This window comes from Panthera pardus, unplaced genomic scaffold, assembly GCF_024362965.1.
Source record: "Panthera pardus isolate Hobbes unplaced genomic scaffold, ASM2436296v1 HiC_scaffold_13, whole genome shotgun sequence".
Lineage (NCBI taxonomy): Eukaryota > Metazoa > Chordata > Mammalia > Carnivora > Felidae > Panthera > Panthera pardus.
In genome coordinates this window covers 157,479,100-157,506,442 of record NW_026526688.1, presented here as the reverse complement: position 1 = coordinate 157,506,442, position 27,343 = coordinate 157,479,100, and positions in this window count along the sequence as shown.

Genomic DNA, 27,343 nt, shown 5'->3' with positions numbered 1-27,343 from the left:
AGAGTTTGGAGAAGTTGATCTCAAATATATCCCTATGTTGAGAAACTCCTTGATTTGTTTTTTTCTCTTTGGATTTTATGTATAGCTTGCTTAGAAATTTTTCTATATCCTGAGAGCAAATAATCACACATATTTTCATCTAGAATTTATTGTTTGTGGTCCTTTTCTTCTTTTTGCTATTATTATTTTACTCTTTAATATACCTGATATTTAATTGCTACGTGAGGAGCTGACTTAGCACTATTTTTCATGAAATAGCGGTTCAAATGTCCCTTCAACATTGCTGAATGACCTGATCGATCATCACTGATTTATTATAATATTACGAAGTATTTTGTGCAGTATAATTATTTCTCTACTATGTACTCTGTTCCATAGATAGATGTAACCATCCTTGAATAAATAACACACTGTTAAATTGTGGCACAGGCATAATATATTTTGATATAGCAGGAAGTAATCCAGTCCCAGCAATTGTAGAACTTAACAAATCTTTTCAGAAAGTTTTTCAGTGTCTGGAAGTTTCCGTTGCTCTGCATCCTCTCTATCACTTAGTATTATCAGGTTTTTAAAATCTTAACTGTTATTTTAGGCGTGTAGAGATAATCACATTGACGTTTCAATTAGAATTTCCTAGTCATTAAATATCTTAATCACATATTTATTTATTTACTGTTTATATGTTTTCTTTGTTAAATGTCAGTCCTGTTTATGGCTAAATCTCCCTTCTATTGAGCTTTAAGTGTTTTTCATGATCTGGATATCATTGATTTACCCATTTATATTTGTAAATATAATTGCACAGTTGTGCTTGGCTCTTCAAATTCCTTAAAGTTATCTTTTGAAAATAATAATAATAATAATAATAATAATAATAAGGTTCAGTTTATCTTTCATATTTTATTAGTATTATTTTTTAGCTTATCATTGTTTTAAATTATAGCTTGCCTCTTGGCACCTCATGTTAATCTTTTTTAACTCAATGTCAAAACACTGGTTTGTTTTTCCTAAGTGTTTGTTCTTCTGCAATTTTTGAAGTCTGCCGCTTATGTATATACATCTATGCTTCACTTTAAATTTTAGTTTTAAGTATTTCTTTTTTTTCCTTTGTTTTCAATTACTTGCAGTATCATTCGTTGAAAAATGATTATTTTTCTCTTGAATGACTTTGGCACTGCTGGTAAAAATCATTTGACTTAGTATGTACATGTTAATTTCTCAGCTCTCTACGTTGTCCCACTCCTTTGTATGTTTATCCTTCTGCAATCCCACACTGTTTTAATGACTGTACTTGTACAGTGAGCTTTGAAGAGTAAGTCCTCTAACTAGATACTTCTTTTTATATATATTTTTTAACGTTTTATTTATTTTTGAGACAGGGAGAGACAGAGCATGAACGGGGGAGGGTCAGAGAGAGAGAGGGAGACACAGAATCTGAAACAGGCTCCAGGTTCTGAGCAGTCAGCACAGAGCCCGAAGCGGGGCTCGAACTCACGGACAGTGAGATCGTGACCTGAGCCGAAGTCGGACGCTTAACCGACTGACCCACCCAGGCTCCCCATACTTTTTTTTATATTAATTGTTTAGCTCTCCTAGTCCCTTAGGACTATTTTTTTGCATATACATTTGCATATACATCTTAGAAAATGTTTGACAATTTCTATAAAAGTATAATTAAATTTTCATTGGAATTTGGTTAAATCTGTATCAATTTCTGTAGAATTGAAGTGTTAACCCTGTACAATCTTTTGGTCCATTAATATAGCATATCTCTTCATTTATATATGTTTTTTTTAATCTACAACAATATTTTGCAGATTCAACAATGTCTTGCCCATATTTATGTAAATATATCCACACATATTGTATATTTTATGTTATTGTAAATTATATAATTTGCAAATGCTTATTGCTGGTCCAGGCAAAAATAATCGATTTTCTACATTGACCTTGTACCTTGTGACCTTGTTATAGTCATGAATTAGTTCTAATAATTCCTTTGTAGATTTTTCAGGGTTGCCTGCATACTCAATTGTGTTACCTATAAATGAAAAGAGTATTCCTCTCTATTTACTGGTATGCCTTTTATATCTTTTTCTAGCTTTAATCGCCCTGGCTGGGGGCTCCCTTATAATTGTTAAATAGAGAGTAGGTATCCTTCTCTTATTGCAGATTTTACAAAACAAAATATTCAGTATGTCACCATTAAGTGTGATATTAATCACAGGTTTTTCATAAATGCCTATATTAGTTTGCTACGGATGCTATAAGAGAGTACCACTTCCTGATTAGCTTCAACAGCAGAAATTTATTTTCTCACAATTTGGGAGGGTAAAAAGTCCAAGACCCTAGTGTTCACATGGTCAGCTCCTTCCGAGGGTCACTGAGGGAAGGATGTGTCCAGACCTCACTCCATGGTTTGTAGATTGCTCTATTTACCCTGTGTCATCCCATCATCTTTCCTCTGCACATTTCTGTGTCCAAATCGCCTCTGCTTATGAGAACATAAATCATACTAGATTAAGCCCACCTCAATTACCTCACTTTAACTGAATTACCTCTGTAAAGACCCGATCTCCAAATACGGAGAATGCATCTCTCATTCTGAGGTATTAAGAGTTGGGACTTCAATACATGAGTTTGTTTCTGTTGTTATTTTGGGGGGAGGAGGAAGATGAAGAATGCAGTCAAGATATAGACATTGGATATTTGAGGAATTGGAAAAACACTCAAAATAAAGCATTCAATATAAAAATTGAGACAAGAAATGTATGACTTCAACTTCGTGATATGATTGTGTACTTTCTTGAAGAAAATATACCAAATACTGAGTTTTTCTCTAGATTAATCTTTTTAAACCTTTTTTTCACTCTACATTTCCTTATTTTTTAACACAAATTGTGCCTTGTGAAATTAAAAAAGAACACACCACAGTCACGCATTTCATGAAAATGTGGTTCCTTTATTTTCCATATAATTGATCTAATGTGGCACTCACTGTTCCACTGTCAGTGGAATCAGGAAGAAAAGTAAACCTGTCCCTTAGGGTACTCCTTTACATCCGGTGGGAAGACACACTTCCAGAGTAGGACGGTAACTTGCAGGTATCTGTGGCCTCTTTGGAATAACGGAGGATTGTTAAGGTTTCTCTCCCCGTCTCCCACTCCAGGAAGGTAGCTGCGGAGCTCAGCAGGTGACATGCACCCTCTCTAGCCCCACCCGCTGTGCCTCTGGTGGGAGCTCTCCACTCCTAGTCCGGGTCCGCAGGAACTCGCCAGAGGCAAGCAGAGCCGCACCTGGATCCCTGAGGCCTGATGGGAGCCTTTCCAGGTGCGTTCTATAAACTACAGCAATCCTGGAGTTGACCTCGCGCAACTGGCGCTGCAGCACCGCCTTCTACAAGGGGGCGGCTCCTCTCAGCGCTTTCCTCTCTGGCTGTTTTTCTTGGGTTTCTCTCTGTCTCCCGTTCTCTTTATCCCGCACCCACCGTCGGGGCAGCACAGAGTTGTCTTTCCAGTTGGTCTCAGCCTCCGGGAAGCATCGTGAGTTTGAGATTTTATTTATTTATTTATTTATTTATTTATTTATTTATTTATGTATTTATTTATTTATTCATTCATTCATTCATTCATTCATCCATCCATTTATTCATTTATTCATTTAATTTTTAGATCGCATATGTAAGTAAGGTTATACAGTGCTTCTCTGACTCATGTCACTCAAGGTCCCTCTGTGTTGTCATGAATAACTGAATAATATTCCTCTGTGTGTGTGTGTAATATTTTTTTTTTTACTCATCTGTCCATGGACACTTAGGTGGTTTTTTTGTCTTGGCTATTGCCAAGAATAATGCTGCAATGAACGTGGTGGGGGCCAATGTGTCTTTTTATACTAGGATTTTGTTTCTTTTGGATGTATACCCAAAAGTAGAATTATTGGATCATATGGTAGTTCTATTTTTAATTTTCTGAGGAACCTCTATATTGTTTTTCTGAGTGCCTGTACCAGTTTACATTTCCACAAACAGTGCACAAGTTTCCCTTTTTACTAACACGTGTTGTCTCTTGTCTTTTTAATAATAGCCATTCTAACTGGTGTGGTGATACATTTGGTTTTGATTTCCGTGATGATTACTCATGTTGAGCACCTGTTGACCATTTAAATCTCTTTTTTGGAGAAATGTTCAGGTATTTTGACCATTTTTAGTTGAATTATTATTTTATTTTCTTTTTTTGCTATTGAATTGTATGAGTTCTTAATATATTTTGGATATAACCCCTTATCACATAGATAATTTACAAATGTTTTCTCCCATAGGTTACATTTTGGTTTTGTTGATTGTTTCTTTTGCTGCACAGATTTTTTTCTTCAATGTAGTCCCACATGTTTATTTTTTATTTTGTTGCTAGTGGTTTAAGATCATATCCAAAGAAATCATTGTTAAGACCCATAGCAAGAAGATGTTTTTCTATCTCCTCTCTCTCTGCCCCTTCCCCTGCTCACTTGGGTTCTCTTTCTCTCTCCCTCTCTCTCTATATAAATAACTAAGCATAAAAAATAAATAAAATAAGTGAGATTGTTTCTTTTTCAGATGATATGTTGTGAATGTAGAGAAATGTAACTGATTTTTATATGTTGGTTTTGTAATGCAGTCGATCCATTATTGAATTCATTGGTTATATCCAAGAGTGTTTTGGTAGTGTCTTTAGGATTGTCTATTTATAAAATTATGTGATCTGCAAGTAGAGACAATTTTACGTCTTCATTTACAATTCGGATGTCTTTTCCTTCTTTTCCTTGCCTGATTGCTATGGCTAGGACTTCTGGTACATTTTGAATAGGAGTGGTGAGAGTGGGTACCCTTGTCTTGTTCTTGATTATAAAGGAAAAGCTTTCAAATTTTCACCATTGAGTCTGATGTCAGCTGTGAGATTGTTATAAATGCACTTTATTAGGTTGAAGTATATTCCTTCTATATCTAACTTAAGAGTTTTTACCATGAATCAATGTTGAATTTTGTCAAATGCTTTTTTTTTTGCGTCTGTTGAGATGGTCATATGATTGATATGTTTTATTTTATTAATGCAATGTATCACCTTTATTGGTTTGCATATGTTGAACCATCCTTGCATCCAGGGAATAAATTTCAGTTGATCATAGTGTATGCTTCTTTAATGTGCTGCTGAATTTGTTTTGCTAATATTTTATTGAACATTTTTGAACCTATTCATGAGGGATATTGACCTATGTTAGTGTCCTTATCTGGCTTTATCATCAGTGTTATACTGGCCTCAGAAAATAAGTTTAGGAGTGATCCCTCCTTTTCAATTTTAAAAAATGAGCTAGAGAAGAACTGGTGTTAATTTATCTATCAATATTTGGTAAAATTCAACAATGAATCCATCTGGTATTGAGGTTTTGTTTGTTGGAAGATGTGTGATTACTGATTCAGTCTTATTATAATGGATCTGTTCAGATTTTCTATTTCTTCCTGATTCAGTCTTTTGAAGGGACACAGTTTAGCCCATAGCAAACCTTTTGATAAGTTAATGAAGTTGATGAGACTATGTTCATGGATGAATGTTGAGTTTAGTCCAATCTTCTTTATTATCCATTAAAATGACTCTATTCTTTTTCCTTAATAGTCCATTGATATACTGGATTACATTAATTGATTTTCTAATTTTAACCAAATCTCACTTTATCACGATTTATTATTTGTTTTCAATATTGCAGAATATGACTTACTAGGATTTTATTGTAGATTTTTGCTTCCATGCTCTTATAAGGATATTACTCTTTAATTTTCTTTTATTGCTTATCTTTTTCTGGTTTTGGTACCAAGGTATAACTGGTCCTACAAAATGATTTGCAAAATATTCTTTACTAATTTGTGTAGAATTGATATTATTTCTTTCCTGTATTTTTGATAGATTTATACTACTTCCATTATCTTGTCTTGGAATTGTTGAGAAAAGCATTTCAACTATAATTCAATTTTATTAATTCATAATGGGAACTTTAGGTTTCCTATATAGTTTAAAATGAGCTATAGTAGTTTTATTGTGTGTAAAAGATAGTTGAATCAGAAGATGTTGTGGAAGAAAAGAAAGGTCTGCCTGTGCAGGCCTGAAAGAATTTTGAAAGATGCAAGCTGGAGAAGTTGTTGAAATATTTTTTTTCTTTCCTCTTCAGGCCAAATTCTCACATATCAAAGAATGCTAAAAGGAAACCAGAGAACTGAGATAATTTTGCCACACTTCTTGTTGAGGTTATGCAAGGGATCCTCCTCAGAGTTGCCTTTGAAACAATCGCATAATGTCCAGTGTATTAACAGAAACAGGGGCGCCTGGCTGGCTCAGTCGGTTAAGTGTCTGACATCGGCTCAGGTCATGATCTTGCGGTTTGTGAGTTTGAGCCCCGCGTGAGGTCTGTGCTGACAGCTCAGAGCCTGGAGCCTTGCTTCAGGTTCTGTGTCTCCCTCTCTCTCTGCCCTTCCCCTGCTCACACTCTGTCTCTCTCTGTCTTTCAATAGTAAATAAACGTTAAAAAAAAAAAAATTAAGCAGAAACAGAGAGCCTATGTTACTGTATACGGATACCTTCCTGCTAAAGAAGTTTTTGTTTGACTTGAGGACATATGACATATCTAGTCACTTGCTCTCCTAATCAGAACGCTGATAACCACAAATTTATGTTTTCCCCTAATAAAATATTAGAAAAGCCAAAGCTTTTTCTCTTAGCACAGATAATGCTTAGGTAATTTCTGATCTTACACTGTTTGTATTCCATAAAATCAAATCACTAAATTTAGTCCAAAAGATAAAAAATAATATTTCAGTGAGACATCTATACATTTTGTTTGCCTTTAGTGAGGGTTATGTATATTCTAGGGTAAAATGAAGTAAACTTCAATGAAATGGGCCAATTAGAAATATCAGTTATTTTCCCCCATAAAACCTAATATCAAGTCACTATGCTTAAGTCACAATTTTTTGTTGACTTTTTTGTAGAGTCATGTTTTCATAATATTTTTTCAATAACTCCTAGTATTTTAATTTTGAAAATCAGTATTTGAATTTTAAAGAGAGTTAAATTATTGCAACAAATTAATGTAACTGGACTATAAAAATAAATTTAAATAGAATTTTAAACTGTATACATATTTAGCAAAATATAAAAGAAAAGAAAATATCACCTTTATGTCTATAAGTCTTCTTTAACTAATAGAATATGATAATGCTATAAAAATATGCACACAGCCTAATTCTAACTCATATAAATAAGCAATTCTTTGAAAGTTAAAAAAATATCATTACTTTGTTTGCTTTTGGTGTTCCATTTTCAAGTAGTGACTTTCAGAAAGTTTGACACTGAACCAAAATTTTCTGCGTAACTAGTATAGAATACACTATAACAGTCTTAGGAAACAGTCTAACACATATATGGCATATAGAATATCTTTATGAAAGATATTTATACTTACAGTAAAACCTTGGATTGGGAGTAACTTGTTCGGTGAGTGTTCCACAAAACGAGCAAACAGTTCTAATAAATTTTAACTTGATAAATGAGCGATGTCTTGCAATAGTAGTGACACCAAATGATCACAACTGAGTCAATGATTCTTCTCTCTCTCTCTCGGGTGATCATCTTCCATACTCAAATGCTCAGTCTTAGGCCATGGTGTTTGGTTGAAATAAGTGATTTTTCTGAACGTTCGAAGGTGCCCACAATTGACAGTAGTGTACTTTTTGTCACCTCAAAGCACCTATGGATTGTCTTTTGCTTTTCCATACAAGAGTAAACTTAGGAATGCTTTGCCTCATTCTAGGTCATTGGATAGGTTCCTTTGCCATATTCTATGTCATTGGATAGGATAAAGTTTCATGAAAAGAAAAAGATTCCATTGAGCTAATAGACAGCAGTGACTCCGTTAGCGATAGTGAAAGCCATCCTACACAATAACTCTCCTCTTTCTTGGCTCCCTCACACCAGCCACAAAGGTTTAAGTGCAGGTCAATTTATTTTCCTTTATATTTTATATTTTCTTTATTATCTTATATTACAGCATTTTTATATGAATATTTTTGGGTTTTGGAATGAATGATCTTAGTTTCCATTATTCCTTATAGGGAAATTCACTTTGATATACAAGTGCTTTGTATTATGAGCATGTTTCTGGAACGAATTATGCTCACAAACCATGGTTTTACTGTATATGTATTCTCTACCTGATTCTTAATACATATTTTAATTCATTCCATTTTCTTTTGGACATATTCTGATAATCTTTCATCAAGCAATTGTTGATAATTAATTTGGGACTTTCAAATGTGTTTAGTACACAGTCTAATGGCAGAATTTTTGGTTCTTCTTTTTAGGTGTCCTGTACTTTTTTTCTAATTTCACATCAAAGCTCATTTTTACTTCAATTTCTGGTCCAGGAATTATCCAAAATCTTCGTATTGTCATTTTTATATGTTATTTATTTAACAACTGATAATACTAATTATATTTTAAAAAGATAATTTAGTAATTTTATATGTTATTATTTTAAATATTCAATAATATACAGAGTTAACTTTTTAACCCCCAAATAGTAAACCTGTTCTGTCTTAAACTTATTTAATTTAATAATTTACCCACGGAAGTTTAACTTAACCAAGAATTATTTTGTAAAATGCTTATATAAATATATAAAACTTACTAAATAACATTTTGGTCACTTTTGATAAAACAAATTCCTATATACATATTACCTATAATTTCTATCTATCCATTGAATGTAAGCAGATATTTATTTTTAATTACATTTTAGTCCTAAAAATATAACTCCTCTTATTATCAGCATGTATAATAGTTTCCTTATTATCTAAAAATAAATTATTATAGGGGCGCCTGGATGGCTCAGTCGGTTAAGCAGCCGACTTCAGCTCAGGTCATGATCTCCGTGAGTTTGAGCCCTGCGTCGGGCTCTGTGCTGACAGCTCAGAGCCTGGAGCTGTTTCAGATTCTGTGTCTCCCTCTCTCTGACCCTCCCCCCCGTTCATGCTCTGTCTCTCTGTGTCTCAAAAATAAATAAACATTAAAAAAAATTAAAAAAAATAAAAAAAATAAATGTTTATACAAAATCATGTCTTTTGATGTGGTCATAAGAAATCAATATCTTCAACACAGTCCTATTATCAAATCGTTAGCATCTGTCACTGCATATCAAACAACTGTTCTCATCTAGCTATAAGGTGCCTATAAGATCACATTTCTCTGGTTGTGAATACGGAGTCAGTAGAAGATATCACAGTGACGTAGTGTGGTGGTTGTGAAGTCAGATGGGAATCAAAAATCAAGCTCTAGAGCTGGCTTGCTGTGAGATCTTTAGACAAATGAATTAATCTTTCTGCTTTGCTATCTTTACCTGTAAAATATTGATGGCAAGTATATCATGGGATTCTTGTGAGGATGAAATGATTCAAAATATGTAAAATTTTTGGAACAGTACCTGAAACATAGGAAACCCATAGCATTATATATATGTGCCCTCTGTAAAACATAAGATGTGGTTGTTTCTTATTATTTCCACTATTATTTTGTAGTTTCCACTGGCATTCTTTGGAGACCAAAATTCCTTTGAAGCTTTGTAAATGTGCTCAGTTCAAACATCAATATTGATTTTCTAACCCTAAAGTTAGTATCATGCATGTTGTGCTTTGATTGGCTAAACCTTAAGAACTGCGACGTTTAAACTGAAATGAGCAAGGGTGCCTGGGTGGCTCAGTTGGTTAAGTGTCCGACTTCATGGTCATGATCTCATGGCTTGTGAGTTTGAGCCCAGCTCGGGCTCTGTGCTGATAGTCCAGGGCCTGGAGCCTGCTTCGGATTCTGTGTCTCCCTCTCTCTCTGCCCCTTCCCCACTTGTGCTCTGTCTCTCTCTATCAAAAATAAATAAATGTTAAAAAAAAATTTAAACTGAAATGAGCATAATAAGTTAAAGAACAAAGAAATCGAAGTTAACAAATAGGCCAATCATGTGTATATAAATAATATGGCAGAAAATCAAAATGTGTCCCCTTCTGCTTATACTTGAGGAAGCACAGCAGATTATTTTCTCATATTTGCATATATATATATATATATATATATATATATATATGTAAAAACTAAATATATAACTATATATATAAAACCTTATCTTGCTGTCTCTCTCTATATATATAACATAACATACAATGTATATAACTAAATAATTATGCAACATGTATAATTTCTCTACACACACACACACACGCAGACACAATTGTTTCATCAATAAAATATTAATTCATTCTTCAGATTAAGAATATTCACTAAAAATTGTCTGTAGTTTCTATTTCTTTTACAAGTGGAAACTGTCTTCCAAGTTTGTCTCCTTTGCTAAAAGGAGCCACACAGATAAATGACCATTCCTCAAATTTCCTAATTAACTTCAGTCAAAGAATATTTACAACACATATCCTGAAAGGTAAGTGGCTTACTGGTAACTGTTCTGTTCTTCATGCCAATCTAAAATTATCTCCGCAAGTAGACCTTACAGTGATGTCGAGTTTTGAGAGAATAAGTTATCATTTATTTCTGTGCCCCCAAAAGCCACCATTGGATACCTTGAAGGAAAATGAAGGTGGTACTTGTAATTCTGAGAAATTTAGGACTAGAATACAAACATAAATTATATATTTTTTAATCAGTTGAAACCCCATTTTGTTGAGCTGAACATGTTAAGCCACATTAAATTTTACAATTTATTATAATGACAGGAATAGCAAAAGCATTTAGTCATCCAAGGAGGATTTCTACACAAATGTTGAGTGCTTCATGCTATGTATCAGATATTCTCTATGCTAAAAGAAATGTAGAACTCTTTAGGCAGACAAATAATGTGCACATTATACCTTTATAGAAGACATGTGGCTACGTATAATCAGGGGTTAAATTGCAGTTTTGGTTATCTATTACAATTAGCAGCTATAAGTAAAGTATTTTCTCAGTTTTTTTTTCATGAAGATATTACCTAATAATGCCTGTGATATTTATGAGTACAAAGATAATACATCTCAGTAAAACCAAACCAATTTTCTGAATGACATGAAATAGTATTGAAAGCTTTTTTTTTAATACACTAATATTTAGATTAATGATTAAGATTTACTTCTAGAATAGACAAAGAGTCTTTGGCTGTTGATGAGATTGTTATCTAACATCTTTGATAAATAAATTAATATAGTACTTTCCTGTATGCTTCCTACTTTACTTTCAAATGAAGAAACACATTCTATATGCTTTTAGTGGGAAGCAAAATAAACTGATATCAACATATTATAGGTTTCTTCCACCCTAGTTCTGTCACTTTCTTTAGAAAAGTTTCTGTTCTGCTTGAACTCATTGGAATTATTTTCTAAAATAAGATTTCAGATTAGATGATCTCAAAAAAAATTTACAGATAAATTATTAAAGGTGTAAAGTGGATTTTCAAAATTACATGATGCAAAATCTAGACATATTGTACTCAAACTGTAAATAATCAAAGGTAAAGAAAAAATTTGAAAGGAGAAAAATGAGAGGAAGAACCAACCTTATGAATAAAGAAGCAAAGAGAAGAATTATGTCTGACTTCTCAGAAATCACGCAAGTGAGAAGAGTTGAGTGAAATATTTAAAGTGTTGAGGAAAGAAAACCACCAACCCAGAATTCTGTGCCTGTGAAATTTTTCTTTAAAACTGAAGGAGAAATAAAGACTTGCTCAGAAAAAATAAATGAAGAAGAATTATTTTTTTGCCAGTACATCTGCCTCAAAAGAAATGTTAAAAGAATTTCTTTAAAGAGAAAGAAGATTATATAAGTCAGAGACTAGGATCTACATAAAGAAAGTAAAAGCATCTGAGAAGAAATAAATGAAGGTAAAATAGGAACTTATTGTTTTTATTTTTTTAAATATTTTATTTATTTTTGAGAGAGGGAGAAAGTGTGAGCGGGGAAGGGGCAGAGAGAGGGAGACACAGAATCCGAAGCAGGCTCCAGTCTCTGAGCTGTCAGCACAGAGCCCAACACGGCTCAAACCCAAGAAACACGAGATCCTGACCTGAGCTAATGTCAGATGCTTAACCACCTGAGCCACCCAGACGCCCCTAGAAACTAATTCTTATTTAACCCAACAGATAACAATGTGTTTATAATAAAATTATATTCAATTATGTATGCTTATGCATCTATATATGCTTATATAGAAGTGAAATAAAGATATTAATAATGCAAACAAGAAGAGGGAGGAATTATAAATATTTTACTATTATAAGGTGCCTGGACTACCCATGAAGAGGCATATGTTATTTAAAAGTCGACTTGGGGGGCGCCTGGGTGGCTTGGTCGGTTGGGCGTCTGACTTCGGCTCAGGTCATGATCTCACGGTCCGTGAGTTCGAGCCCCGCGTCGGGCTCTGTGCTGACAGCTCAGAGCCTGGAGCCTGCTTCCGATTCTGTGTCTCCCTCTCTCTCTGACCCTCCCCCATTCATGCTCTGTCTCTCTCTGTCTCAAAAATAAATAAACGTTAAAAAAAAAAAAAAAAATTAAAAAAAAAAAGTCAACTTGGGTTGGTTGTAAATGTATGTTGCAAACTCTAGGACAAATACTTTTAAAAATATAAAAAAATATATCATTGATATACTAAAGAAGTAGAGGAGATGGAATCATATCACATGCTCACTTAAAACTACAAAAAATAGAAAAATTGTGGAAGCCAAAAACATGAACAAAGAGCAAAAGGCAAGAAATAGTAAAACAGTAATGAATATAGTAATTATTAATCTATCAATAATTACTTTAAATATCAATGGCCTAAATGCACCAATTTAAAGGTAGAGACAGAGTGGATTGAAAACTGAGAATCAACCATGTATTTTCTACAAAGAACTCCTTTTAAATATAAAGACACATACAGATTAAAGTAAAGGAGTGAAGAAGGATGAACCATACTAACACCAATAAAAAAAAGGGAGTTGCTAATTTGCAGAAAGAGCAGGCTTCAGAGTAGGGACATTGAGTATGCACCTAGTAACAGTGTCTAAAGTACATGATACAAACAGTGTCTAAAGTACCTGCAAAAACTGTGGGAAATAGATGAATCTACTGCCATAGTGGACACTTTAATACCCATCTATCAGAAATGGACAAATATATGGGAAATCTCTGCACCTTCCCTTTGATTTTGTTGCAACCTAAAGCTGTTTTAAAAATAAAGTCTTAAAAAAATTCTTAATTCTACTCTTAGAAAAAAGGGGGTGGTGCAAAAAAAGGGGGTGGTGCATACAGATGAACATCAAAATTGGAAAAATAAAATATAATAGAAAAGCCAGCAAGGAACATCAAAATTGTCATTTCACCAAATAATAAATTGAAATACTTAAAATCTTTGGAGGAACATCAAAGTTATTGAAGGAATGCAATGAAAATGCCAATATTAGCAATCAAAAAACAAAGTGGTGAGACATTAATAGTGTACTTAAAAGTGATTAAGGATTAGTAGTTATTAAGGGGCATTCAAATAATAACTTGAATTCTGCTGGTATGTGCATAAGTTGGTTTAAAAAAAAAAAGAGTCTTTCTCTTAAACCCATTATTAATTCCCTTTCTAGGAATGTATCCAAGAAGAACTTCAGGATTTTAGATAAGGATTTCTGAACAAAGATGTGCATGGCTCTTTATAATGAAAAAAATAGCGATTCCTTCTCAATGAGGCCAACTCTGACCATCATATCTTACTTCAACCTCATTGTAATCCTTTTTATACAGTCCCTTTTTTTCCAGGATAATTTTCACCTGCTAGCATGCTGTTATAATTTATTAATTTACTATTGTTATTATGTTTTGGCTATTTCGTAGCATGGGAATATAAGCTCTCTGTGTCCAGAGATTTTTTAATCAAATTTTGTTGACTGATATATTCCAAGTGCCAAGAATAGGCCTGTCTATAGGAAGCACTCAGTAAATATTTGGTGACTAAAAAAAATATCAAAAATATAAGAATGATCTATAAATATAATTAAATATTACAAACCATAATTTTGTTTTTCAAAATAAAACATGAGATATTTAATTATAGGTAGGTTTGTATTAACGTATATGTATGTGTGTGAGAAATCAACACAACATTGTATATTTATAGTGATCAGAATCATCACATATGTATGTGTGTATACAGAGTAAAAGAATGCTAATGCCTAATGGTAGAATTAAATATGATGTTTATTTTCCTTTCATTTCTACCTCCAAATATTATAAAATTATTACATATTGGAAGTATCAGGCTAGCCATGGCTTGACTTATATAGTCGTATAGTAGTATAAGTAAGATGTATTTCAGTATTAGATATTTAAGGAATTATACAGAGACAGAAATAGCTTAGTGTATAGATTTGAATGAGGGAAGAAAGGAAACATTTGATGTAAAATGGTATGCTACATACAGTTGTGTACAGTGAAGGTTCGGAACTTTAAAAAAATACACAGGTTCATAAAGCTATTGCCTTCCCCAAATCACCAGCATCCCTTGGCTGGACTATTTACCACAATGGTCCCCAGTTGATTTCCTGTTTGCACACTTACCCCCATAATCTATTCTCCACAAGGCAGCCAGAAGGGATTTACAGTCTGTCATTTTTCTTCTCAGAACTCTCCAAGGACTTCCTATATCACTTAGGACAAAAATCAAAAGTTCTTAACATTGTATACATGGTCCTTCTATAGGATCTGAAACATCTTCCACCCAATTCTTTTTTTTTCTTTTTTTAACATTTATTTATTTTTGAGAGACAGAGAGAGATAGAGCACAAGCAGGGGAGGAGCAGAAAGAGGGAAACACAAAATTTAAACAGGCTCCAGGCTCTGAGCTGTCAGCACAGAGCCTGACGTGGTGCTTGAACCCACGGACTGCGAGATCATGACCTGAGCTGAAGTCAGCCACTTAACCAACTGAGCCACCCAGGCACCCCTCTTCCACCCAATTCTGTGATCAAATCACATCATGACAAAAACTTCTCTCACCACCAACCCACAGAAAACTCACAGTCTCTTCTAATCTGCTTTATTTTTTTAATCACTGGAATTGTTGCTACCTGATTCATATTATGATATAGTACATATGCCTTATATATATACATTTAATAAATACACATGCATACATACATACATGTATGTGTACATATACAGATGTAGATCACACATATGTATGTATACGTACATACCTAGTACAACTATATATTTTATACTCCTAGTATACTTATATTTATGAATATCATACATTTAATATCTGTATTTGACTACCTGATGTGTGTGCCTGTGTATCATTTATTTTCTCTCAGTCTTTTGCCATGAAAGTATAATTTCCATGGAAGAATACATTTAGTTTTTTTTTTTAGTTCAACCCTGCATTTCTTTATCTAATTGAAGGTCCTGCATGTGCATAGAAATTAATGAGTAATTGTTTGATTAGTGAGTACTAGATAAATCATGAAATTGATGCACTTTTTTGTGTTCAATCTTGCTACTTTAATAAGGAAGATTTTATGACTGATACCTGAATACAGTGTGAAAGACATTGCAAACCTACCTACTTATATCGAGGTCTATTTATCCACTCACTTGACCAGTTTGCTGTCCTACCAATCTGCCTGTATCTCTGACCTACCTTTATGCTTAGGTTATTCAGTGGCTTAAAGCTAGGTGCCTCTATCTTAAGTGATTTTCTCTGCAACTGCTGCTGTGCCTTTATGTTCTCTGCCCAGCTCTGTACAACTGCGAAACTTGCTAAGAAAAAAGGAAGTTGAAGAATTCACTGTGGCATTCTAATTTTAGCTAATTCTAATAAACCCTATTCATATATCAGAGGCGGTGAAAGGAGAGGTTAAAAAAAAATCTGTATGGATTATTTCACACACCCCATGGGAGCCTGGCTTTATATGATTTTAAGTGACTAATTCCTCTTGGCCGGTTTTGACAGGATTAGATCTGACTGAGAATCTCTCTTAACATGATTATATGATTATTTGAGATTCTGCTTTTATTGCTCTTCTTCCTACATCTTTTCAATTGGGAATGAGAATCTCTAGAATTGTGTATGTTGGTATCTAGAATTTTGTGAGTCTTAGCACAGCAGCCTTTGAAATGTATAAATTTTAGGACATACTCATGAAGGTGATTATCGATGCTCTGTCTAATCAAGTACATGTGTTTCATAGTCTGTACATTCTAGGTTTATACTGAGTGATTATGTAGAAAATATTATGCCTGAATTTTCTGTGGTATAGAAAAAATACCTTATTTTTACAAGCCTGATTCATGTGTTCAGAATGGCAAGATTGTTGATTAGTACCCTGCCAAACAAACAGTCCCAGGCAACATTATTCTTAATTTAAGTTGCCAAGCCCTTAATTTCATTTGCCAATATCTTTCTTTCTTAAAAAGCTAAGGAAAGAACTTTGGTATCTTTATGAGAATTATTAAGAGACTATTTCACATCCTGTGAGTTTTAAAAACCAGTTTGGAACGCCTTTACATCAGCAATTGTCTCTTAAAATGTTAAATAGAATTCTCACATTAGACTTGGCTTAAGCTAATGGTGATTTATAATTTAGAACATTGTCTATGTTTATAAAATAATACATATATGAATGAGTTTTGCAAACAAAGTGGAATACTTGAGTTTTCCAAAGGATGCCTCTTTCAAATCCAAGCAAAGAACAGTGGTCTTGGGTGAAATATTTCTCCTAAGAAAAACATTATTTTTGTTCATTATCTTGTTCATTTGAACAGTGTTCGCTTGAACAGTGAGGCAGAAGGATATAAGTATATTCATCTTTTAGAAATGGAAACATTCTTACTAGGCATCAAGTAAAACAAAGTTCAAATATATATTGTTTCAGAATGTCTAAACAATTTTTAAATCTTAATTGTGTGGCAGATATATAGGTAACAATGTAGCAACAAGCATTAATGTTTTCTAGAGTTATTTATTGTCATTCCATAAGACTGAGAGTTGGATGAAGTAGCTGATAGTAAGATAATGAGAGTTGCCAACACAGAGAATCTATTGATGTAGTTGCAACGATTGGGGAGATATTTCAAGGGTAAAAAAAAAAAAAAGACAAACTAATCCTGGTCAAAATTGAATTATAGGAACATCTGTAGGAGACAGGGAGGTGAAATAGATGGTAGAATCATGTCAGAAAGGCGGTAAATGTATAGAGATCAAATTTATGGATAATTCAGTCAACTGAGTAACCCAACTAACGGTTTTCTGGAAAGTGCAGATCAGGAAAATATATTCTCCAAGTTAGTAGATAGGCGTATCACCCCAAAATTGTCAGTGTATACTCCATTATTGGATTTTGAATCATCACTAAACGGACAAAGAAATTGAAAAGAGAAAAAAAATGTGACAGTATCTGGATAGTATATTTGTGGCTATGAAGTCATTATTACTGTTATTCCTTCTAAATCCTGTAGGTGCCTTGAATTTTATCTGTTTCCAAATTTGGATTCTAATCTTCTTGTCATTTACGTGATATATCGTCCTCCCTGTCCCTCATTTATCTTCCAGTGCATTTCCTTTAGCCTAATTTCAATTTCACAAAGTTAAGATATGTACTACAGTTAAGAAGACAGAAGATTAAGTTATAACTACAGATAAGATATTTTATGCTACCTAATAATCACAGTCTTTTGACCCAGAAATTTTAAAGCTAGTCGAAACTGTAACTTAAAAATTGCTGCAGCAGCTGATATATTTATCTCAATGTAGCTTTCGCACATGTATTTTTTGTTTAATGATAGGGTAGTGGTGCCTGGGTGGCTCCAATGGTTAAGCCTCCAACTCTGGTTTTGGCTCAGGTCAAGAGCTCACAGTAAACTGGTAGACCTCACGGTAGGGTTCTTGGGTTCAAGCCCCACCCTGCACTGTCAGTGCAGAGCCCCCTTGGGATTCTCTGTCTCTCCTTCTGTCTCTGACCCTCTCCAACTCTCTGTTGCACATGCATAATCTCTCTTTCTCCCTCTCTGTCAAAAATAAATAAGTAAACATAAAATAAAAGGGGTAAAAATTAAAGTTTATATTTTTTCTCTTTTTTTTTTTTTTTTGTTTTGTTTTGTTTTATTTATTTTTGGGACAGAGAGAGACAGAGCATGAACGGGGGAGGGGCAGAGAGAGAGGGAGACACAGAATCGGAAACAGGCTCCAGGCTCCGAGCCATCAGCCCAGAGCCTGACGCGGGGCTCAAACTCACGGACCGCGGACCGTGAGATCGTGACCTGGCTGAAGTCGGACGCTTAACCGACTGCGCCACCCAGGCGCCCCTCTCTTTTTTAATATAATTTATTGTCAAATTGGTTTCCATACGACACCCAGTGCTCATCCCAACAAGTGCCCTCCTCCCTGCCCATCACCCACTTTCCCCTCTCCCCCACCCGCCATCTACCCTTAGTTTGTTGTCAGTCCTTAATAGTCTCTTATGGTTTGCCTCCCTCCCTCTCGGTAACTTTTTTTTCTCCCTTCCCCTCCCCCTTGGTCTTCTGTTAAGTTTCTCAAGATCCACATATGAGTGAAAACATATGGTATCTGTCTTTCTCTGCCTGACTTACTTCACTTAGCATGAAATCTGGCCATTTGCAGCAATGTGGATGGAACTGGAGGGTATTATGCTCTTTTTTTAAAAAATGTTTATTTTTTTTTTTTTTGAGAGAGAGACAGAGACAGAGCACAAGCAGGGAGGAGCAGAGAGATATGGAGACACAGAATCCAAAGCAGGCTCCAGGCTCTGAATTGTCAGCACAGAGCTCAATGCAGGACTCCAACTGAACTCATGAACTGAACTGTTAGATCAAGACCTGAGCCAGTCAGATGCTTAACCAATCGAGCCACCCAGATGCCCCTGTTTCTTTTATTTTTGTTTAAATTAACTTCTGTTTTTCTCTTTTGTTGATAGAAATTTTAATAGCAATTTTTAATTTTTTTTATCAGAACTGCTTCTGGGAAAAATTTCTTCTTTAGTATAAATATTTGATAAATTACTTGAATTTTTGAGTTGTGGGTTTTCCTAAATTTTAAGCCCCTAAATACTGAGCACCTGTCTGTTATGCTTACCAAAAATATTCCTACATGAACTGGCACTTGTGAAGAATGAATGAATAAATGAATGAGTATATGAAGGAATGGTTACTTCCATTGGCTACCTATACATTGTTACTTCTAATGGTTATTTGGTTGATGTTTTAGATTTCTGGAGAGAGTAAAGGTCAGTAAACTATCAGAATGTTGTATATTCTCTGTGCTATGAAATGAGTTACAGAAATTCAAGTAGATCATTTGCTTAGAAAATAAAAACAGTATTTTGCAGGTATTGTTTAATTGGCAATTATTCTCATACATGAATCCATTTCATTTAGATATTAAAATATAAATAATAATTATCTTTATTATGCTAACTATGGCAATAAATAACAAAAGCATTCATATCCATAAAGAAAAAAATGGTTTTCCAACTATCTATGCTGTCATTCATTGTATTAATAAATAAAGATGATAAATGGCCTAAATTGAGAAATTTAAAAGGAAAATACAATAAAGAGTTTTTACTAATTTTATTACTTCTTATAATTCTGGCTCTTGTTTTAACATGAACTAAATGTTCATATGTGTTCATTTAAGTTCCTAAATGCTTGCATTTTCTGGAAACCTATGAATTCAGACTCTAGTAGAAATATACAAATGCTGTGTGGAGACTCCATTTTTTCCTGATTTCCTCATTTGGAGTCACCTGGTCACATATATTTTAAGCATACATACATGAGATTTCACTCTCATAAGTATCACTGACTAGGTATTATAAAATGGAATAAAATGGATATATTTTAATGATCACATTTTCCAAATAGAAAGATTTAATCATTTATACAAAATTTTTAGAATTCTACTTTGGCCATGATAAATTGACCCATCTCTATAGAAATTATCTTCATCCTTAAAACAAAAACAAAACCATTCATCTAAGAGCTATTGATAAAGATAATGGGCCGCCATGATTTTTAAAATTCAATCAGAGATTGATTTTAATCTCTGATTTTAATTTACTGTTTAAGACAATCCTCACTTAATCTCTGTTACTGTTTTACTGCTTTATTTTATTTTTGACCTTTTGATAAATTGCAGGTACATTTCATCGCGTTAAAATCTTTTGTTTCTTAGGATGGTAAGAGTTGGTACATGTGCATTTTATAAGTTTGAGATAGTGGTATTTTAGAAAAATGCCTCAATTAAGATGGGGTGCAAGATTTGGTTTGGAAAGTTCTTTCAATAAATCAGAACCAATGTTTTAAAATAAATATTTGCTAAATAATTTATTGACAAAGGGGCCACTTTGTTTTTTCAACCTGTGTCCACTGAGAAGTGAAAAGAACATAAACTTTGGAAAACAAATATGTTTGGATTTCAGATTCATAAATTCTTATGATTATGTGTGATCGTGATTATTTGACATTTCAGAGTTTGACTCCAGGGCTCACTGTAAAATGAGGGAAAGTATGCAAATATAAAATTATAAAGTTTGAATAAAAGTCTACAAAGAACCTTCCTCATAATTCCCATTATGTTTCTATACCTTGTTTGGTCATCTCTTGATCAAAATTGGAACATAAGAAACTACTAATTTTTCTATTAAAATGTCAGAGGACATAATGAATCCAAATCAACTATTGAATTGGATTTTTCTCAGTAGGATTATCTTACCTTTGGGGGATCAACTGAAGGGCGATAATGTTCATTCCTGTTGCGAAGTGTAATTTTATGATTGACCAAGGGGATGAATATCAGTGTTGTGCTGCTATTTTAGAATTCATTCCAGATTCTGAAGGTATGGAATGTTTTGTTCATGTTTGTTGAATGGATAAATGGATAGACAGAATGTTGATCGAATGAATGTGCTGGTTTTAAAATTTGTTCACAAATTCTTTGATATTCCACTCTTCAAAAGATGGAGTTTGATTTCCCTTCCCTTCAAAGTGCTTAGATTTAATGACTCTCTTTTAATGAACATAATCTGGGAAAAGTGAAGCAATGTGATTTTGAAAGCTAGGTTATAAACGGTGTAGCTCAGCCTGGTTCTCCTTCTCATTGCTCATTTTGGGAAAGGCAGCTGGCAGGCTACAAAGATAATCAAACCCCTTGTTTGGGAGAAACTAAGTCCCCCCCTCCCATGGTCATCTTTAATTGTTCAGCCATGTGAGTGTGTCACATTAGAAGTAGATCCTCTCCCTCTGATCAAGATTCAGCTGGCTATAGTGTTGGCTGACATTTTGACTGCAACCTATTAAAAGACCCTGAGTCAAAATCACCTAGCTAAGTCACTCCAAAATTTCCCACCTACAGAAACCGGGGATGATAACATTTGTCTCAAATAATAATCTTAATAGAGTGAATGAACAAGTAGAAGGTCTATAGAAAGCATAAGCATTTGTTCTGTGTAATTAGAAAAAGTGGTTACGATGTTAAAATTAGTATGGCAAAACTTGGTCTAGCCCTCGAATTAAAGATGACTTAGTACATTTAGATTTCTTTTTAACTATATCCCCTGCTTCTTTTCTTCCAAGCTCTCACCCAAACACCTCTGTGAATTGTTGGAGGAAATGAGAGAGGAGACTTGGTTTGGATCCCATAAAGTGGGAAAGTTGGATTATCTATTTTAGTCACTCTTTTTCACACTCTTGGAGGATCCTTATTTAAGTATGATCGCATTCAAATGCATCTGCTTGAGTTTGTGAATTTGCTTGAGTTGGCCCAAATTTGCTTCCTCTAAGATCTCTCTGGAGTTTGGAACCACCTGTGTTTCCAGATGACCAGTTAGAACCCGATTTGATGTGCTCCAGTATTCAGGAGCCTAGTTGTACCATCCTCTATACTTTTTAGATTCGACCACAGTGAAGGATTTTGCTATGCAAAGTGCTAAAATTTTGTGTGTCCCTGCATCCCAAGAGGTTTCCCCATGCATCATGATCTAGGATAGTTACAAGTATTTGTTTATTTTTTGCCACATGCCATACAACATCCCCATAATATCACTGTTCTTATCCCTTTACCTGGCATCTGTGTCTTTTTAGTGTAGACTTCTTATTTGAACATAGATTCTGACTTCTAGCATAAGGAAGTTTATATAGCAACAATTGAAAATGTTCTTCCATGGTTTTCTGGGGCATTTTGTCACAAAGAGGACAGAGTTTTCAGGCTAGGGTGTGGAACTGAGAAATAGTTTCTGAGGGTTGGCAGTGCTTCATAGTAATAAGCAAAGAACGTGTTGTATAAACATCCAAAGTGCTCATGTTGTGCTTAACTCTATATTCCTTGTGTCCCTTTGTTCTCCATCTTACAACAATGTCCTCAATGATGTATTAAAGATTTGAAGAGGTTAACTAAGTAAATGTTATCATAAGTCATGGAAGGAGGTATAGATGATATCCCTAAGTAAGGGAAACATAAGTTAGCCACCACTTACTATGCTTTTGGTATTTTGATAGGAGCTAAAGACTAAGTCTATGTTTTTTTATACAGGAAGGGCTAGTAATTTGTGGTGAGATCTGCTGCATTTTATTTACATTTAGACAGAAACACAATGTTACACAGAAAAGTTCTCTTTTCTGATTGTCCTTCTTATTTAGGTGCCTCCTCATCCCAGGGCTTCATTAATGCCTCTTCTCATAGGGAACAGCAATATTATAAATCATAACACAGCTAAGTATTGGATACTTCATATATTGTCCCACAAGGAATATATTCCTTCTAAGAAGGTCTTCCTGAAATGAAGAATGATATCCTGATGATGGAATGTCAAACACTGATGAATCATTGTAGGGGGATATTTGGACATAGGAAAATGTCCAAAATATTCAAGTTTTGCTGGATTAGCAACTCCATTCTCTATTTTTAAGATTGTCCCTATCATTCCTATATTATTATTAAAGAGCATGTACAACTGGAGTACCTTAAGTATCCGACTTTGGCTCAGGTCATGATCTCACGGTTCATGAGTTTGAGCGCCCCATCAGGCTCTGTGCTGGTAGCTCAGAGCCTGGAGCCTGCTTCAAGTTCTGTGTCTCCCTCTCTGTCCTTCCCCCACTCATGCTTGTTCTTTCTCTTTCTCTTTCAAAAATAAGTAAACATTAAAAACTTAAAACAAATAAAGAGCATGTGCAACTGTTTTCAAATTATAGCCATTAGCATGTTTTTTTTCTCAGCATAACATTTACAATTTCATTGTGAATCATTGTGGTGTACATTTTTTAAAACGGTATTAAAGTAGGAGTCAAGTAGTTTTTGTATATGAATCTGGCTTCCAGTTTATGCTATGTAACCATGGATAAGCCATTGAACCCACCTAACTTTCCATTTTTTTCTCATTAGAAAAAAAATGTAATAGGTGACATCTCATTGGAACTCTGCTAAGTTAAATGAAATAATTTATATATGTATATTTCCATATTTATATATATATATATATATACACATATTTGGTAGCAATGTCCTGCTTTACACTTCCTAAAATGTACCCATTAATTTCTGTGTTTCTTTTTTTCCTGAAACAAGAGAAGTTGTTTGTTTAATGGTAAATATATATATTTTTTCACTCACTTAGAAAAGTGAGATTTCTTTAGATCACAAAATATCAATAAAATTTATTTTCAAAAGTAAATTTTCTTAGTATTTTTACCTATATTGAATCCATTAGAGGTCTTCCATACCCTGTATTTGAAATACAAACCTATTTGTGAAAACTCCATGTAGTTCTTCCTTAAAGCTAACAAACAAAGAGGTAAGTACATGATCTCTTTAAAAACTATAATCCTATATATTTATAATTTTCCATGTTTTCCATTAAGAAAAAAAGACTTCTAATGACCTCATCAGAGTTTTATCCCAAAGAAGTGTTCTTTTGGAGGGGTGCCACTTTATGAATAGGCGTTTGCTCTTGTTAGCTGCTAAATGAGAAGTGAAAAGAAAGGCCCTTTAGGAAAATGCAATAAAAAGTGGTCCCAAAATGCATGTGCTATTTTTCATATAACGCAATGCTCTTCAAGTGTACTCTCATCAGACAACGTCAGTAAATATGTTTCAGTATCCTGGCTAGTACCATGGTTAGGATGAAACATCTTCTAAAATAGATGTCTTTATCTGTTTCTGGAGGAGCCAGAAGGAAGATGTTAGTTTGATTATTTATTGTTTCAAATACAAATGTTTTAAATGTCTATTATCTCCCTATCTTATAGTCTAACATTCCACACACAAATACTATGAACATAAAATTAATCCAGAATGGATCTGGACATGAGAGAAGACGGCACTGAGAGGAAAAAACTTTTTTCTTTGGTAATCTACTTCCACTGACCACATGTGTCTAATTTAAGGACAAAGGTCAAGAAATACAGAATCTTTTTAATTATAAAAAACATATAAGAAAGGGGCAAAAAAACAAGATATGAATACAAGCCAAAAGCAAAGAATGGGACTCAGGATGGCAGCATGCAGTAATTGTGTTGGAAATTTGAGGTCGCACAAGAGTAGATAAGATTGACATAAGATGAGGAAATGGTCATGGAGAAGAGGTTAAAGGGTAAGAGATCTTTCAGCATGAATGGAAAGGGTGGGAGGTGAAGTTAAATAAGCAAATAAATTTTAATTAATTTTATGACTCTTTAAGAAAGTGTGAGGCCTAGGGGTGCCTGGATGACTCAGTGGGTTAAGCATCTGACTTCAGCTCAGGTCATGATCTCATGTTTTGTGTGTTCAAGCCCCACATTGGGCTTTGTGCTGACAGTGCAGAGGCTGCTTGAGATTCTCTCTCCCTCTCTCTGCCCCTGTCCTGTTCATGCTCTCTCTCTCTCTCTCTCTCAGAGTGAATAAATAAAAAAATTAAAAAAAAAAGTGTGAGACCACACAAAATAGCCAACTCAAAGAATTCAGTACTAGTTTTACTAATATGTCAATACTTCTGTATTCTGTATATTCCTATATGTGATTCATATTCTAAAATGAATGCAAAGAAGAGTCTGTAATGATTCTTTATAAGAAATAAAAGCGTGCCACGTTAAGTAATATCAGGCTATACCTTTATACAATAAACAATATTGAATAGCTATCTTATATTTAGGCTTCTAAAGAGTCTAAAAATAAGGGGTTTGGATTTTTAAGTGAAGAATATAGTTTTAAGGAAATAGTAGAAATTTTAAAATTGGAGTGCCTGGGTGGCTCAGATGGTTAGGTGTCCGACTTTTGATTTTGGCTCAGATCACAATCTCATGGTTCATGGATTCGAGCCATGTGTTGGGTTCTGTCCTGACAGCACAGGTCCTGCTTGGAAAACTCTCCCTCTCTCTCTGCCCCTCCCCTGCTTGCTCTCTCTCTCTCTCTCGAAAATAAATAAACTTTAAAAACTGTAAATATATACTTTTTTTTTTTGCTTCACCAGTTCTTTGTATTTTTATTGAAACTTTTTTTTTTTTTTTTAATTTCTGGCTGGCTATGATAATTAAATGGGAAACCACAATTACACGTCACAAACTGTGGCATGAAAGATAACAAACTCTATCGAGGATTACACCAAACCTTTCTTTTTTAGCCAATCAAAACAGTCCAATGCACAAATGTCAAATATCAGTAGTGTTTTATTTTGTTTTTGTTTCCGTTTTTCTTGAAAAGGGGAAACATTTACTGTAGCAGCACTTTTGTAATTCTAGGAAGTGATTTTGATATAGATGTTCACCTGCTTGTATATTTAACCATAACACATTTCTCTAGTTACAATAAATTATTTATGATAAGAGGTAGAATTATTAGGCCAAGAGATATTTTTATGGATCTTCAACATACAGCCTATATTAGTTAATTTTATTTTATATTTTAATTTTATTTCATTGTGGTTAGAACATAGCATGGGATCTAGTCTCTTAACAAAATTTTAAGTGTACAAGTATAATTTTTTTGTTGAATATAGGCACAACATTTTACACTCACCTTGCTTGACTAAAATGTCATGTCCTTCCATTAGAAATGCCCTATTTCTCTCTCCAGCTCCTGGCAACCACCATTCCACTCTTTGATTCTATGAATTTGATGATTTAGAAACTTTGGATATGTAAAACCATATTCATCTTTCTGTGACTAGCTTATTTCACTGGAATAATGTCCTTAAAGTTCATCAGTGTTGTCCCTTACTGCAGAGTTTCTTTCTTTTTAAAGGTTAAATAGTATTGCATCATATGTATATATCACATTATCTTTATCCATTCATCTACCAATGGAAATTTATTGTTTCCAAAATCTTGACTGATGTGAATACTACTGCAGAGAACATAAGAACACTAATATCTCTTCAAGATCCTGATTTCAATTTTTTTGGATTAAAATCTAAAAATGGGATTTCTGGATCATATGATAATTTTAGTTAACACATTTTGAGGATCTTTGTACTGTTTTCACTGTGACTGCACCATTTTGTTTTCCCACCATCAGTGTGCAAGTGTTTCCATTTCTCTACATTCTTACCAACAATTACATTTTGTTTTGTTTTTTCTTAGTTGACACACAGTGTTACTTTTTTTTTTTTTTAATAAATGCTATTCTGTTGGGTGTGAGGTGATATCTCATTGTGGATTTGTTTTGCATTTCCTAGATGATTAATGTCAAGTGTCTTTTTATATACCTACTGGCCATTTGTATATCTTCTTTGAGAAATGTCTACTCAGTTTTTTCCCCATTTTTAAATTATTTGTTTTTTACTATTGAATTGTAGGAGTTTCTTATATATTTCCGAGATTAACTGCCTACAAAATAAATGGTTTAAAATATTTTCACCCTTTCTATAACTTGCCTTTTCACTCTGTTCTTTCCTTTGCTGTGCAGGCATAGAAGATGGGGTCTTTGGGGAATGCTTATGTCATGAGTTGGAGCCCTCATGAATGAGATTACTTCTCTTATGAAAAAGACCACACAGAGCTCCCTAGGCCCTGCCACCATTGGAGGATACAGGAAGTCTGTGACATGGGAGGGCACTCACCCAACCAGGCTGATACTGATCTCAGACTTCCAGCCTCCACAACTGTGAGAAGTAAATTTCTGTTGTTTGTAAGCCACCCAGTCTCTAGTATTGTGTTATAGCAACGCAAATGGACTGACATCCTCTGTCCCCTTGTTCATCTCCTCGCTATAGGAAAACTCATTCACCCTCCAGTTATTGGGATTATCACCTGCTGGTGACTCCCAGATGTGTCCCCATAAAGAA